Below are 15,566 nucleotides of genomic sequence, written 5' to 3' on the forward strand. Positions count from 1 at the left end.
GAAGAATCCTAAGGATGTCAGTATTAGATATTGATGCAATGATAATTAATAAGCAAAATAAAAATAATATATATATATATATATTTTTGAAGAATCGTAAGGATGTCAATATTAGATATTGATGCAATGATAATTCATAAGTTAATCACATATTGAATCCTTGTTTCTATTTGAACGCTAGAATTGAATATTATTTTATAACTGTATCTACAGCTTTACTTTCAGATTTTCCAATGGATTACGCAATGTTATCATCATTGTATTATTGAATTTTTAATTTGATTATAATTGTTTTATTTTTATTTTTTAGTAATATAAAAAGAGTAACAATAATGTGCGTGCCATCTTTATACAGCGGTCATGCTCTTTTTTCTATATAGTTCCAATTTTATCGGACATCTGAATAGAGATTAAAGAGATTAACTATTAAGTTAATTAGAGATTAAAGATATTAATTATTATTTGAGGTATTGTAATTTTTTTGTTGATTAAATCCTGTATAAATGAATTTAATATTTTGGAAAAATTAGAAACATTTCAATTATTTAAATTATCAAGTTTAAGCATATAAATCATACAAATTTTAATTAAATTAATTAAATAAAAATCCAAAAACGATTAGTGTTTAAGGGTGATTTTTTGGAGTTTGAGATAGTGAAAAATTTTGTTACCAAATTTTGATATGTATTATTTAAATTGATTTTTGGATTACATATATAGATTCAACACTTTTAAAAAAATTTAGAGCACATTCATTGTGAAAAATCTAACTGTCAAATTTGTGATTTCAATAAATCTATGTTGAATTTTAAACATATTAAATCAGAAAATAAATCAGAAAACTTTCCAAAAATAATATTTAAAAACTACTCCAATAAAAAAATATCAATAAACTACCAAATTAATAAATATATCTACATTCAAATGCTTCAACAAATTACAATGCTATCATAATTATTTTTAATATTTATTAAATCTCATCATTATAATTATTTAAATTTATTTCCATTCATTATAATTATTTATAATTATGCGAAAGTGAGATATATTTACACTTTTATTTTCAAATTGTTCACATTACAATGTTATCATTATTATGCTACTTCTAAATCAAATTCTTATCATTATAATAATTTTAATAGAATTCTATTTTTTATAATTAAATCATATTGTTCACATTACAATGTTATCATTATTATGCTATTTCTAAATCAAATTCTTATCATTATAATAATTTTAATAGAATTCTATTTTTTATAATTAAATTTGGATCATTGAAAGGAATTTTGTAGGTGTAATATACAAAATTAAATATTTTTACATATCGACTCAATAGGTTGAATTTATATTAATATGTAAACATTTACATGTTTCTTTATTATGCGAAAAGGCCCTCTATAGTTAAGTATAAGAGAAATGTTTAGATGTAATATAAGAAAGTAAATATTTTTATGTGTTGGTTCAATATGTTGAATTTATATTAATGTGTAAACATTTATATGTTAACTCAATTAAACAATAATAAAAATGAAAAGTAGATGTTGTAGTGTCCATCAAAATTTAAAAAGTAATAAAATAACAAAATATATTGTAATTTTCTTTTCATTAATAAAATTACAAATAACTTTTTAGATAAAAGAAAATCATTATATATATATATATATATATATATATATATATATCACTTTAAAATATATAGCATATAACATCTAAGTAGTAGTTATAAGTTAAGATCCGTTTTAATTTATAAATTAAAACAAGGGTTGCATGGCAGCCTAGTCCCTGTCACACAAGTTTAGAAAAAAAATATGGAAAAATATATTACTTAATCATTATCCTAAACCAAGTGATTACAAAATCATTTAATTAAATTTTATTTATGGATTTATATGAATTCAATCTTTATGATCTTATCTTAATGATTTTGTGTAGTTGATTTACAAAAAACTAAATGAAATTGAACCATGAGTGATACAAGAACTGCTCATAAGATTATTATGATAGCCTAGTGAAGCATGCAATCCAAATCATTGCACCTAGATCCATGCATGATGATTATTATACCAAAATGATTACTCTGTTGTGTCATTCAAAGGTTTAGTTGTTGTATAATTTTTTTCTTACATTCCACTTATTTTCTTGGAAATTAAAAATTAATAAATCAATTATATTTCTTGTGAATTAAGAATTTAAATATCAACTATGCTACTATGTCACCTATATGATATGTAATTTATATTACATTACATGTAGAGAATTTTGACTTAGCTCCATCAAATGATAAAAATGTTTGTATTTCTTTTATTAATTAAATAAAAGTTTGATTAAAAATAGGAACATGTTTTATAAATAATTATTTTCTTCTTTAATAAATTATTACCTACATTTTGTAGATTCTTGAAAGTATATGAGATTAATAAAATTAAGATGATGGTGAAGGTGGCTGATTTTAGATAGCCATTACACACTTGAAGACCACTAAACTTAGCTAAGCATCCAGAAAACAATTCAACTATAACCTCTAAATAATTATTTGTAAAACCTTTGTAGAGTCTATATGCTACTATATAAAATCAAAAGTTTAATTTATACACCAATCATATAAATATATCCAGGAGGTTGGTTAAAACATTTTATCACTATTACTTAAAATGAATAGGATCTGTAATTATTTCCATATTTAAACTTTCAAATTATAATTCTTGTTTTAAAGTTTGAAAAATTTACATGATTAAAAAAATGATGCTCTAAGAAATATAATCCCTCAAAATTTAAATGGGTTTATAAAATTTCTTATTATTCTAATATTTTATTTCCATAAACTAAATGGTATAAAAGTTTTCTTCTCCGTAAATTAAATATCTCTTTATATGTTAAATATCTCCTAATAAACAAACTACTTCAATTTTTTATTTTATTTAATCTCATTCCAAATATGCGTACATTATTCATTTTTTTTACATCTTTTTCCATTTTAAAACATTTTGTCCGTTCTTTTTAATTTTTTATTTTCATAAATTAAAACTATACAAATTTTCCTTTCTATAAAATATCTCTTTATATACAAATGATCTCAATTTAATATTATTAAAGTCAACCTCATTCAAAATATACTTAAATTATTCATAAATTAATCGAAATTCTCAATTTGAGTTGCATATTAAATATTAACATCAAGTTCCACGAAAGAATCTTCAACTCGAAACTCTCGTGAAGTAAACCATTGGATGTTTTTGGTTGTTAAACAATTCACTCGATGTTTTTGGCGGTTTAAACAACTATTAAGGAAAAAATTGTAAATATAGTTGAGTGATTCGCTTTAGTTTTTTATTTTTTTAATATGAATTGTGATTTTTTTGTTATTATTAAAATATATTTTTTCTTCAACCATCGTTGATTGTAACAAACGGTGGTTAAAATTACATGAAACATATATGAAATCAGTATATTATATATAGATATTTTTTTTTTTATTTTTTTATTTTTTTGTCTATTTAATGAGGATTTTTTAAAATGGCAAATCTGAATTTTCTATAACATATATTTAAAAACACATTTTAAACAATGAAAATTCATAATCTGATAGAAAATCTTGACATCACATTCAAAAAAAATAAAAAACACAATTTAAAATATACAAAATAAAATATAACACATATACCAATAATAAAATATTAAAAACTTAAAAATTTAAACTACACCATAAAAATCTAATAAAAATATATGCGTATTTAAAAAACACTATTATATTATTTGATCCATTTCAATACACGTCCTCTACCATATCGACTATTCCACTATTATCATTGTTTAAAATATTCTACTCCGTTATCACATTTTATTTTAAAACAAAAATGGTACCTTCAATGGGTTTTATAAGTTACATAATTGGGTTGTATAAGTTACACATAATTATGGTCATGGTATTTTCTATATACTCTAAATCTAAAAAGGGTTACATGATTCCTTATTGGACTAAACACAATAAGCAATCATCATATACTATATCATGTATGTACACAATTTTTAATTATTTTCCACTTCATATGAAATGAATAATTTTTTTTAATTTATCAATATTAAAAAACTAAAATAAAATTAAATTTTCAAATCGAAATATAATCCTTTATTTTTCCTCTTATTCCTATTTGATTATAAATTTAAAAACATTCTGAATACAAGTTTGACTTCACAGTTATTGGAAAAATTTCTAAAATATTTAGAAACAATCAAATTTCACTTGAATCATTAATAATTTAATTATAAAATCTTGGTTTTTAACACCCATAAGAACTTCACCATGAAATTTTATTTTTACACATTTTTGTTCGTTTTAAAACCACACAAAATGTCAATCCAACTACTACAAAAACAAGTTAAATTAAACTACAAATCCATATAAAGTCTAATTCTAAATTTCAAGGCCTCCTACATTGAATGGCAAAGCCGTGTAGACCTTCTCTTAATTATCAAGAAGCAAGTTGTCATTATTAAGATGAACATAAATTCACTTCAATACAACAGAGATACTATCTTTATTGGAATAATGTGACCAGAATCAAATACCACCCGAGTTATTTTTTCTAAAAGGACGAAGGTGTCCGTGGGGTTGGACCATGGGGATCTGTATTTGATCTCGGATTCTTATAATCAACATTGAATGTAACATTTTTTTTTGCAAATATCATTAGACTAGTTGTATTTCTAAATGTCTATTCATTTTCAACAACTTTCTCTGATTATGCAAATACTTGTAAAGTAATTAATAATAACAAAAATCAACCAATTTTCTTTATCAAATTGTTAGGATAATTTATAGGTTTTACATAATTAATTTACTACTTGAGAGTTCTCAAATAATTTTCATCCCTTATTGGCTTGCACTCCCTCTGCATTAGGAAAAGAAGAATTAGTAAGTTCCATAAAAAGCAATGAATCAATTTATTTAAGCTCCTATTTGAATCTTCTCTTATTGTTATGTGCTTCTGTTAATTTGTTACCTTTAGAGTATGTTGATGGTTGAGCAGAACTGGGTAGAAAGAATCATTAGAATAATGATAGTGATGGAAATTGTACAAACCTAGAGGTGACATATAATCCTGCTAAATAAACAATATTTTCATGTGTCATGAAGGTGGAAATAAGACTTTCAAAATATGAGCTAATTTGACAATGAAAATTTGATTTATATATATGTGTGTGTGTAGTTAAACATTAGAGAATATAATGGTCAAAGCACAAATAATTGACAGTTAAGAGAAAATAGATTGCTAGAGTTTTGCTTTGGAGGGACTAATAAATAATATATATTTTTTTAATTAAGATATTTTCTATATTTGATTCGAACATGTAGATTTGTAAATCATAAAGATATATTAACTCAACACAACCATATTAATGTTATATTGGTATTTACTATTAATCACTACAAAGAGTTAATTAATAAAAAAATAGTTTGAATTATTAATTTTTTTTACTTTATTAACGTTATGTCAGGTTGGTGTTTACAATTAGTCATTTACATTAAATATAAATTTTCATTATTCTTAAAATTTATTACTTTACAATTTCGTATAATAATCTATAACTCTATGTATTTATTTACTTTAAGTATGTATCATTATTTGAGCTTATATAGTAATTATGTTAGCATTTAGTTATTAGTTTTTAGAATCGTACATTTCTTTCCTAATTTTTCTAAACTAGTTTTATTTGTATATAGTTACTACTTTTTAAGATCTCTTAAGCTTTTGTTTCCTAACATTTTTAAATTTGTTTTATTTACATATAGTTTTTATAATTAATAACTATTATGGTAAACATTTATTAGTTTTTATAATCTTGTGAGTATTTCTTTCTGAATTATATTTTAAAAAATCATTTATATATAATTACTAAGTTTTAAGATCTAATAAAGATATGTTAACTCAACACAACCATATTAACTTTTTCTTTTTTTTTTGGACATAAACGGTTATGGGGTATTTATATTCATCCTGGCTTGAAAGCCGAAAATCTGATTACATTGAAGACTTCTATGTCTTGGTGCATCTCTCTGATAAGAGTGAGAATGCTGTTAAATCTTGAAGTCTTTTTCTTTGATAAGGATTCTAGTTTTTCAGTTTCAGAGATATTCCCCCACTTGAAGATACAAACAAATTTGTTTAGAAGTAGGCAGAAAAACATGACAGAAAACAACTTATGGAATGGGTTCCCATGTTTCTTCTTCGTCTTTTATCTTGACCCCAGCAGATAGAAGGACTGCTTTGTTGGCTTCCTTGTCCGCCTATTTGTTATGGATTCTTAGCACGTGGAAATAATTCAGCTTCTGGAAACCGTTTCCCAGGTCTTTGATTCTGGAAATCAGTCTAGCTAGATTAAGATCCAGCGCTAGGGAGTTGGAGATCATTGCATTTATAAGGACCTGCGAGTCGCCTATCACAATAGCTTCCCTTATGTTTAGTTCTTTGAGGATATTTAGGCCTTGGAAGAGGGCCAAAGCCTCAGCTTGAATGCTGGAAGCATGGCCAAGTCCCCAAGAATAGGAATGAATTTTTTCCCCCATTGGATTTACAACAACACCTCCTGCTCCTGCTATGCCCAGATTGCCCTTTGCTGCTCCATCAAAGAAGAGAGAGTGTCTTGCGTGCGATTTGAGCTAGTCATGGAATTCAGTTTCAGGTCTCCTTATTTGCCAGTCTTTAAGAGTAGGGGCGATTCTGACTACTGGTTGAAATTGCAGATCTAGGGATGAACCCCAGTCAATGTCCTGTTGGCTGAGGTTGGAGTCATCTTTTATTTTTGTCAAGCACTCCTTTATGTGGCATTTAATTTTGATTTCTAAGACCTTATGATTATGGTTAGCATTTCTGAAAGTTCTTCTGTTCCGTTCAAGCCATATCTGCCAGCAAATGATCTTTGGAAGGATAGCCCATGCAGATTTGATTACGTGATTTTTGGGTGGCTGTCCGGGGTATCCATTTCTCCAATTTGAGAAAAGATCCACAATAGATCTAGGCAGAAGGAGGTTGGGATCCAAGTTGTTGATAAAGGAGGCCCAGATCTATTTGGAAAAATTGCACTCAAGCATTAAGTACAATGTTGTTTCTGCATTTTCTATGCACAACAGGCATCTGGAGGGGCCATGAAAGCCTTTCCTCTGTAATATGTCATAAGTTAAAATTATACCATGGCAAAGGAGCCAAGCAAATAAATCGATCTTGGGCCAACACAACCATATTAACTTTATGTTATGCTTTTATTTACATTTAGTCAATATAAAAAGTTAATTAATCAAAATTAGTTTGAATTATTGAAATATTCTACTTTGATTACATGATGGTAGTTTATAATTACAAATTTTTTTTCAATATCTTTCTCTAATTTAACTTTAATCAAAAGTTATATATATATATATATATATATATATATATATATATATATATATATATAATTTGATTATTTAACATGTATAATTCTAAATAATAAATATATGTTAAGTTAATATAAAGAAATAAAGAGTTAACTTCATGTATTTATTTATTTCAAATACGCATCATTATTTAAGCTTATATAGCCATTATGTTATATTTAGTTATTAGTTTTTTAGAAGAGTGTAATCATTGTTTTTTTCTTATTTTTGTTAAAATAGTTTTATTTGTATATAGTTACTAATTTTTAGGATCTTCTCAACTTTTTTTCGTAACTTTGTTAATTTGTTTTTTTTTTACATATAGTTTTTATAATTAATAACTATTGTGATAATTAGTTATTAGTTTTTAGAATCTTGTGAGCATTTCTTTCCTAATTTTATTAATTATATATATATATATATATATATATATATATATATATATATACTATTTTTTATTATCTAATAAAGATAGCTTAACTCAACACAAACATATTAAGGTTATGTTATGTTCACATTTATAATTAGTTGATAAAAAGAGTTAATTAATAAAAAATAGTTTAAATTATAGATTTGTTTAACCAGTTAATAATTATAATAATAAGAATAGTTATTATTATTATTATCTTTCTCTAATTTAACTTTAATCAAATGTAATATCAACTAATTTGATTTAAATAAATAACATATTTTTAATTAAAATATTTTCTTTATTTGATTTTCAACTGTAGATTTCTAAATAATAAAGATATCTTAACTTAGCACAATCATATTAATGTTATGTTATGTTCATATTTACAATTAGTCGATACAAAGAGTTAATTAATAAAAAATAGTTTGAATTGTTGATGTGTTTTATGTTGATTACAAGATTCCAACAATGATCCCCATGAAAATTAGTGAATCGTCATTGCTTTTTTTACTTTATTAACGTTATGTTATGTTGGTATTTATAATTAGTTATTTACATTAAGTATAATTTTTTATGATTCTTATTGTACATATTCATATAATGCATATATTTACTTTTAAAATGTATCGTTATTTGAGGTTAGGAGTAGCATTTAAATGTGAATTTTTGGAGTTTCAAGTAGATTTCTGGTCAGAATTTGACATGGGGGCTTCACTAGGGGAGCAATACCATACCACATGCATTCATATTGGGGGATATATATTGAGGAACAAATGGCATAATATATTGACCATATAAAGTGTAAAAGGATTTTATATTGGCAAGTATAAAAAATAGAACTCAAATTTAATGAAAAATATAAAGGGCTATAAAAAATGCTAATGAAAAAATGGATACCTACAATATCTAATAAAAGTAGGGTTTTTTTAAATTGAGAAGCTATATTGGGTTTGCATTGGTAGAGGGTTAAATAATGTGATTTTTACAGACATTTTCCAATATGTAGTCAAATTAAGGGTATTTTTTAATATGCCATGAAGGCACATGTTATGTTAAAGGTTCATTGAGTGAAGTGTCTGAATATGACAAATTTTTTTGCGGCCAAATCTTGATTTTTGTTGTTTAAATTTGTTTTTTAACTACATATATGGATTCAACACCCTCAAAAACTCCTCAAAGCACCTCTAATGTGAAGAGTTTACCTTCCAAATTTTGATTTCAATGAATCCCTGTTGGATTCAAATTAGATTTAAAAAATAATATATATTTTTTAATTAAGATATTTTATTTATTTAATTCTTTAAAATGTAGATTTCTAAATAATAAATTATATTATGCTCCTATTTACAATTAGTCAATACAAAGAGTTAATTAATAAATATTGAATTGTATTATTGATTTGTTTTATTTTGATTAAAAGATGCACATGATCCCATGAAAATTGGTGCATTGTGAGGGTGACCAAATTTCATGGATGACATGAGACACATGTCAAAAGAGATGAAATACAGCGCTCAAACTTTTAAACCAATCACACGATAACACACTTTTTTTTCTTAAATAAAAATAATATTTTAATGATTTCTAGAGTTAAACATTAGAAGTTGTCATGGTCAACTCTAAACTATTAGTGGTCAACAAGTAAATTGATTGATATAGTATTCTTCGTGGGGGCTAATAATAATTTTGTAAACATATTTAAATTTAATTAATGGGCACATAAAAACTTTAGTACTTACAATATAACAATATTTTTAACCATTGATATTCACACCCATTTTACCATAAATATTATTATCTTGTAAATACAATTTGTTACAATAACATGACTCATCAATACCACATGCCCAAAATCCATCCCTCGTTTCACAATCTAAATATTCTATAAATATTTATTTGAATTTAATTTTATATCTAAAAGCAAAAAAGTTATAATTATATATATATATAAACCCTCTATCACAATAAAACATATAAAATATAAATAGTAACTATAAATTATGATCAATTTCACAATATAAATTAAAATAATGATTTTGTAACCATATTTACATTTCTTTAATAAACACATAAAAACTTAATACTTACAATATAACAAGAATTTTAACCATTGATATTCACCTCCATTTTACCATGGATATTATTAACTTGTAAATAGACTTTGTTACAATACCATAGTCCAATACCATCGCTCGCCAATACCACATGCCAAAAAACCATATCTCATTTCATATTCAATTTTTTTGTCAATTTAATTTTATTACATTTTTGGGCGAAGACACTTTCCAGCGAAGTAAAACCATATCTCATTTCACATTCAATTTTTTTTGTCAATTTAATTTTATTACATTTTTGGGCCAAGAGACACTTTCGAGAGAAGTATGAAAGAAATGTTGCAATGTTTATGTTATGTTATCTAAATATTTTAACTTAGTCAAATTACATAAAATAAAAAGTAAAACTAAAAAAATATATTAATTAATTATTGATTAAAATATTTTAACTCAATAAAATTACATAAAAACAAAATAAAATAAAATAATTAATTATAATTATCAGTTATTAACAATTAAACCATCTAATATTCATGTTAAGTTTGGATCAGCCAAGATCCATATTAAGTCTCAATCTATCAAGTATTCAGAGAAATAATTTTTCCTCAAATTTTAGACTAAAAAATAAATTTGTCCTATGAAATATTTCATCCTCTAAATACTTAATAAATCCAAGAAAATAGAAATTTCAACGATTCATTTTTGTTATTCTAATGATAGGTTTTTCACCCTTATTCTTTTCTTGTTCACTGGCAATTATCACTTTGGAGTTCAGTGCATATCGCACCCGTACTTTTACACCCGGTACGGACTAGGCATTTCGTTAGTGGTGGAGTTATAATAAGTAACTAATCATAAAAAATCTTATTATTACAAAGCTATTTTTAGTTATTATTCGTTTTCCTTAATGATATAAGCATTGACTTCAAATCTTCGCTTTCGAAAGACTCAAAAATTAAGCAATTTTATCGTTGTCATTTTTTATTAATTTAATTATAAATTAAGTCAAGTATAAATATTAGTATAATATTATTTTCTGTATTTTTAAAGTTTGTTATCTATTTTAACAATGGAAAAATGAACCAAAAAGTTAATTATAATATTATTAGTGTAGTTATATAGATTTAATGACTAATAAATGTTCATAAACATCATGATCTCTACATATTTCATTTGAAGTTGTTAAAATTTAAAAAATAATGAGAATGAACTAAATTATTGTAACGATTCTTAATGGAATGAAAATATTCAATTTATTTTACTAAAATATTTTGGAAGATTATGGGTTATATAGAAGGCCTAATATGAATAAGTAATAGGCATTAATGTTTATTTATTTTATTTTAAATTTATTAATGAGAATTAGTTAAGGTCATCCATGGAAATTATAGGGAGGAAAAGATGTTAAATGAGAATTTCACTTACCTGACAATTAGAGGACAGTTATTATTTTCCCTAGTGATAAATTATCTTTGTTAGGGAAAAGAGAGCTAAGAGGGTGAAAGGACAAAGCTTGAGACAAGCAAGAGAGGAAGTGGAAAGATTAGTACCTTAGACATGACCCTAGTGATAAATTATCTTTGTTAGGGAAAAGAGAGCTAAGAGGGTGAGAGGACAAAGCTTGAGACAAGCAAGAGAGGAAATGAAAAGATTAGTGCCTTAGACATGACATTGTTGAGGGAAGGCATGACATTGCCAATAAGGAAATTCTTGAGCTAATTGGCCAGTGGAGTTCCGAATTAGACTTGTGGAGTATGTGAAACTCTAGGAAGGACTTGGTGATGTCGGATAAGCCCTAGGTTGACCAGGTGTGATCTCTATTAGAAAAATATTGTCCTAGAAGTGACATTGGCATGAGGAGAGTTCTAGTGGAGACATTGTTCTCATTGGTTTGGTGAGTAGTCTTCCCTCCCTAGTGATTTATGTGGCATCCTTAACTTGTTTAAAATAAATAAGTGTTTATGTGAATTATATTGTTTTTTATAGTTATGTTGGATGAAAATGGTTTATGTACCTTCTACGTTATATTTATATTGAATGTTCAAGGTCTGAAATGAAAGAAGAATGACTTGGGATGTTACTTGTATGGTGCTGGTTGCTTTAAATATTGTTGTAAAAATTGAATTATTTTGTTACTATATAGTACTTATGCAATGATAATGGTTTAGGTTAGTATTAGACTGGAACAAACCTTGGTCCATTAGCCTGACACGGTCTTGAACCCTAGTTAATTAATTTGGAAAATAAGTGACTGGTCACAGAGATGAAACCCATCAAGGTTCCTAGATGTATCAAAATAGAACCTATAAATAATTGTAAGGCACCACAAACAATTGTTAAACAATATATGAAGTAAAAAATCATTGTAGATGTTGTAGGAACCAACCAAATTTACCAATTAGACAAAACTGTAATGTAAATTGCAATAGAAAAACTCAGTGGTTGAGGACTCTATGTAATAAATTTATTTTGACACCTTTATATAAGAAACACTGTAATAATTACTAAAAGAATTCACCTCAAGATGCACGAAAGAAGAGCAAGTGATAATCTTTAAAATATGCCCATCATTGATCATAACAACAAAGCTTGGATAGTTGAAAACTTAGAATAATCATAAATACAAGAATTTTGGTAATAAACCTTGAGAATTAGGGTAATCAAATTTATAATCGAACAAAAGACATGTTGAAAATAGTAATGGAACAAAACATAATTCTAACAAACTATCTTCCAAGAAAATTATGTCACACAGTTGGAAAGGATTTCCTTTCAGTAGTACATACTAATAAGACAAGCAAAATCTAGACAATGTGTTAAATAGTAGGAATTATATATTAGTATGAAAATAAGGTCTAAACTCTCCTTACAAGAGAATACATAAGTTAAAATGAGCCAAAAACTCAAAATTACATGGCCTTCTTGAAACTGTTTCATATACATATCATTTTTTTAATACATACTAGTCATGCCCAAAAGATCATGGTTCAAGTTTCTAAGTTTATTGCAAACCATAAGGTGATAATATAGGGTTATAACTTATGTGTTGAGCCTTGCCAAGAGAGCAGAGAAGCGATAAGGAATCCACCAATCAGTGGTAAAATCTAAAGGCTGCCATTGGGAACTTGAAAAAAGGCGAGTGAGTGGTGATGAGAACTTGGTTCGGTGGAGAATAAAATCCCGATAAGCTAAAATTGGTTTTCCTTAAACGAAGTGGTAAAGTTGAGAATGAACCTTAACCTGTAACAAATAATAAAATTAGAAATATGACATTAGAGCTCGGCTTGCACAAGGAGCTAAAGGTAATAATGTAATTATGTAAACCAAGAACCATCACATACCTATAGTTATGCATGGATGAGCAAGTGGACACCATACTAAGAAATAAAATGTAGAGGTGATGACAAAAAATAAATTCTCAGAATAATCTTAAGGTAGGGAAAAATAAAAATAAAGTCTCCATAATACCTTGGCTGCAGTAGTGTTAGAGCATAACCCCTTGGATGTTCTTGAACGACATCATACCAATTCTAGTCTTCAAGTCCCTAGAGTAGGAAACTCTAGAGAAAATTCACAATAGGTAATAATTCTACCCTAAAACATAGAAAATAAAAATAGGTATTCATAAATGAAAAATATTTCGTGCATATCTGTAACTTCACAGTGTTGAATCTAGCTTTGTTGAAGATCCAACTCGACTTAGGGTGTTGTTGCAAGCTATAGAGCCGAAATTGTAGACTAGAGAATGAAAATGAGGTTGGGGGTGAGGTGGGAGGAGGGGGTAGTTACCCCATAACCAACCTCTTCAATTCCAAACAGTCATTTTGAAACCCCAACACCATAAACGATGGATCTAGTGACACTTCACCAGTGTTAGACCTTTACACAATAGGAATGTCGTACTTGATAGTTTCATTTTCCATAAAATTCTTTAAGGATAATTTACATATAAAGTTATAAATAAACTAGGCGAGGGGAACAAAATAATTAAGATGCATAAAAATATAAAGTTACAAATGTTATATACTGCGCCAAGGCCTATGAAGGCATAGTTCTAGAATATTATAAGCAAATCACATATACCTTCAAATAATCACTTGAGGATAGGGTTGATTAACTCCAACACTATAAATATATATATATATATATATATATATATATATATATATATATATATATATATATATATATATATATATATATATATATATATATATATATATATATGAAACACAACACATGAGCTAAGCCAACATAGACACCATTGCCACGATAATAACCTAGAATCATTACAAATATTTATATATGCAAGTAGTGGAGAGTTAGTGGTAAAATTAAACAAGAAATGACATTATATATAAATTTATATAATTTGAATTACAAGCATGTCATAGTAAAAAAAAAGGGAGGTATGTTACAAGTGGTATTGTTAGAAGATTATATATTACGGAGAAATGGAACACATAAAATATTGCAGAAATATAAACATAGGAAACACATAAAACAAGAGAGACACAGATATACGTGGTTCACTCAATTTGGGCTATGTCCACAGAGAAACAACTAGTCCTTCTTTTATTATATTATCCAGCAAACTGAAGATATACAACCTACAGCAGATCCGCTGTAACTCCCTCTTCGCTCTCAATCTCCTCTCTCTTCCTCACTCAGAATACATATCTACATAGATGCAGTACAATTCCCTCATATATAGCGAGGGGTTTCCTTCTAGGGCAAAAAATCCTAAATTAAACATAACTTCTACCATCAGATCTCCGCCTAATGAATGGTCCAGATTGACTACGAAATTACAACATTTTACAAGGCAATTTTACATATATTCTTAGCTTTGGGGGCACTGCCCTTGAAACCCCCCTCTGAGGGGGCTCCCAAAAGGTCGTAGCCGCCCCCCCCTAGGCCCCCCCTGTAGCGAATATTTTACGGGCATCATTGCCACCTCATTTCAAACTGGGGTCCAATGTGGTGATACCTTTGAATATAGAAGATAATCAGGCTCCACACCCAAAAATCTCCCACTTGGAGACTGATTATAGCAACTCCACTGCTGCTTCATTTGCTAGACAATGACTCCACTTTGGACTTGGCTATTTCTCATCTTATTCATCATACTTGAAGACCAATTGAAACTGAGAAGATTCTCAGTTTCTCCCTGGTTACAACATTTTTTAAAATATCTACAGGATTCTAGCTAGTGCGTATCTTTTCCAGCTTCAATTGTCCATCTTCCAATGCTAACCGTATGAAATGGTACTTGAACTGTATATGCTTAGTCTTGGAATGAAATGCAGAGTTCTTTGCAAGATGTATGGCACTCTGGCTGTCACTATATAACCTGTCCAACTCCTGCTTCTTACCAATTCATCCAAAAACCTTTGTAACCAAATCATTTCTTTACTAGCCTCTGTAGCAGCAACATACTCTGCTTCTATTATTGAGAGTGCAACAAGAGTTTGGAGTTTTGAGATCCAATTGACAACTGTTCCACCTACAGTAAACACATACCCTGTAGTGCTCCTCCTGTTATCTCTATCACCCACCAATCTGCATCAACATATCCTTGTAGAGCAATGTTTGAACCACCAAAGCATAATGCTTGATTTGTGGTACCTCTCAAATACCTGACAATCCACTTCACCACCATCCAATGTTCTTTTTCTAGATTTTTCAT

General features: G+C 27.2%; 1 non-coding gene across 1 annotated transcript; it reads right to left on the reverse strand.

Annotated features, from left to right (window-relative positions):
• Window positions 1–310: 310 nt before the first annotated feature.
• On the reverse strand, window positions 311–411 carry LOC149261117 (U6 spliceosomal RNA). Its single transcript, XR_016261288.1, has one exon. It is a non-coding gene; the product is annotated as a U6 spliceosomal RNA (small nuclear RNA).
• Window positions 412–15,566: the final 15,155 nt, after the last annotated feature.

Source organism: Pinus tabuliformis, chromosome 6 (genome assembly GCF_031772625.1).
Source record: "Pinus tabuliformis cultivar Carrire ecotype Pingquan chromosome 6, CPIR1, whole genome shotgun sequence".
In the NCBI taxonomy this organism is placed as follows: Eukaryota; Viridiplantae; Streptophyta; class Pinopsida; order Pinales; family Pinaceae; genus Pinus; species Pinus tabuliformis.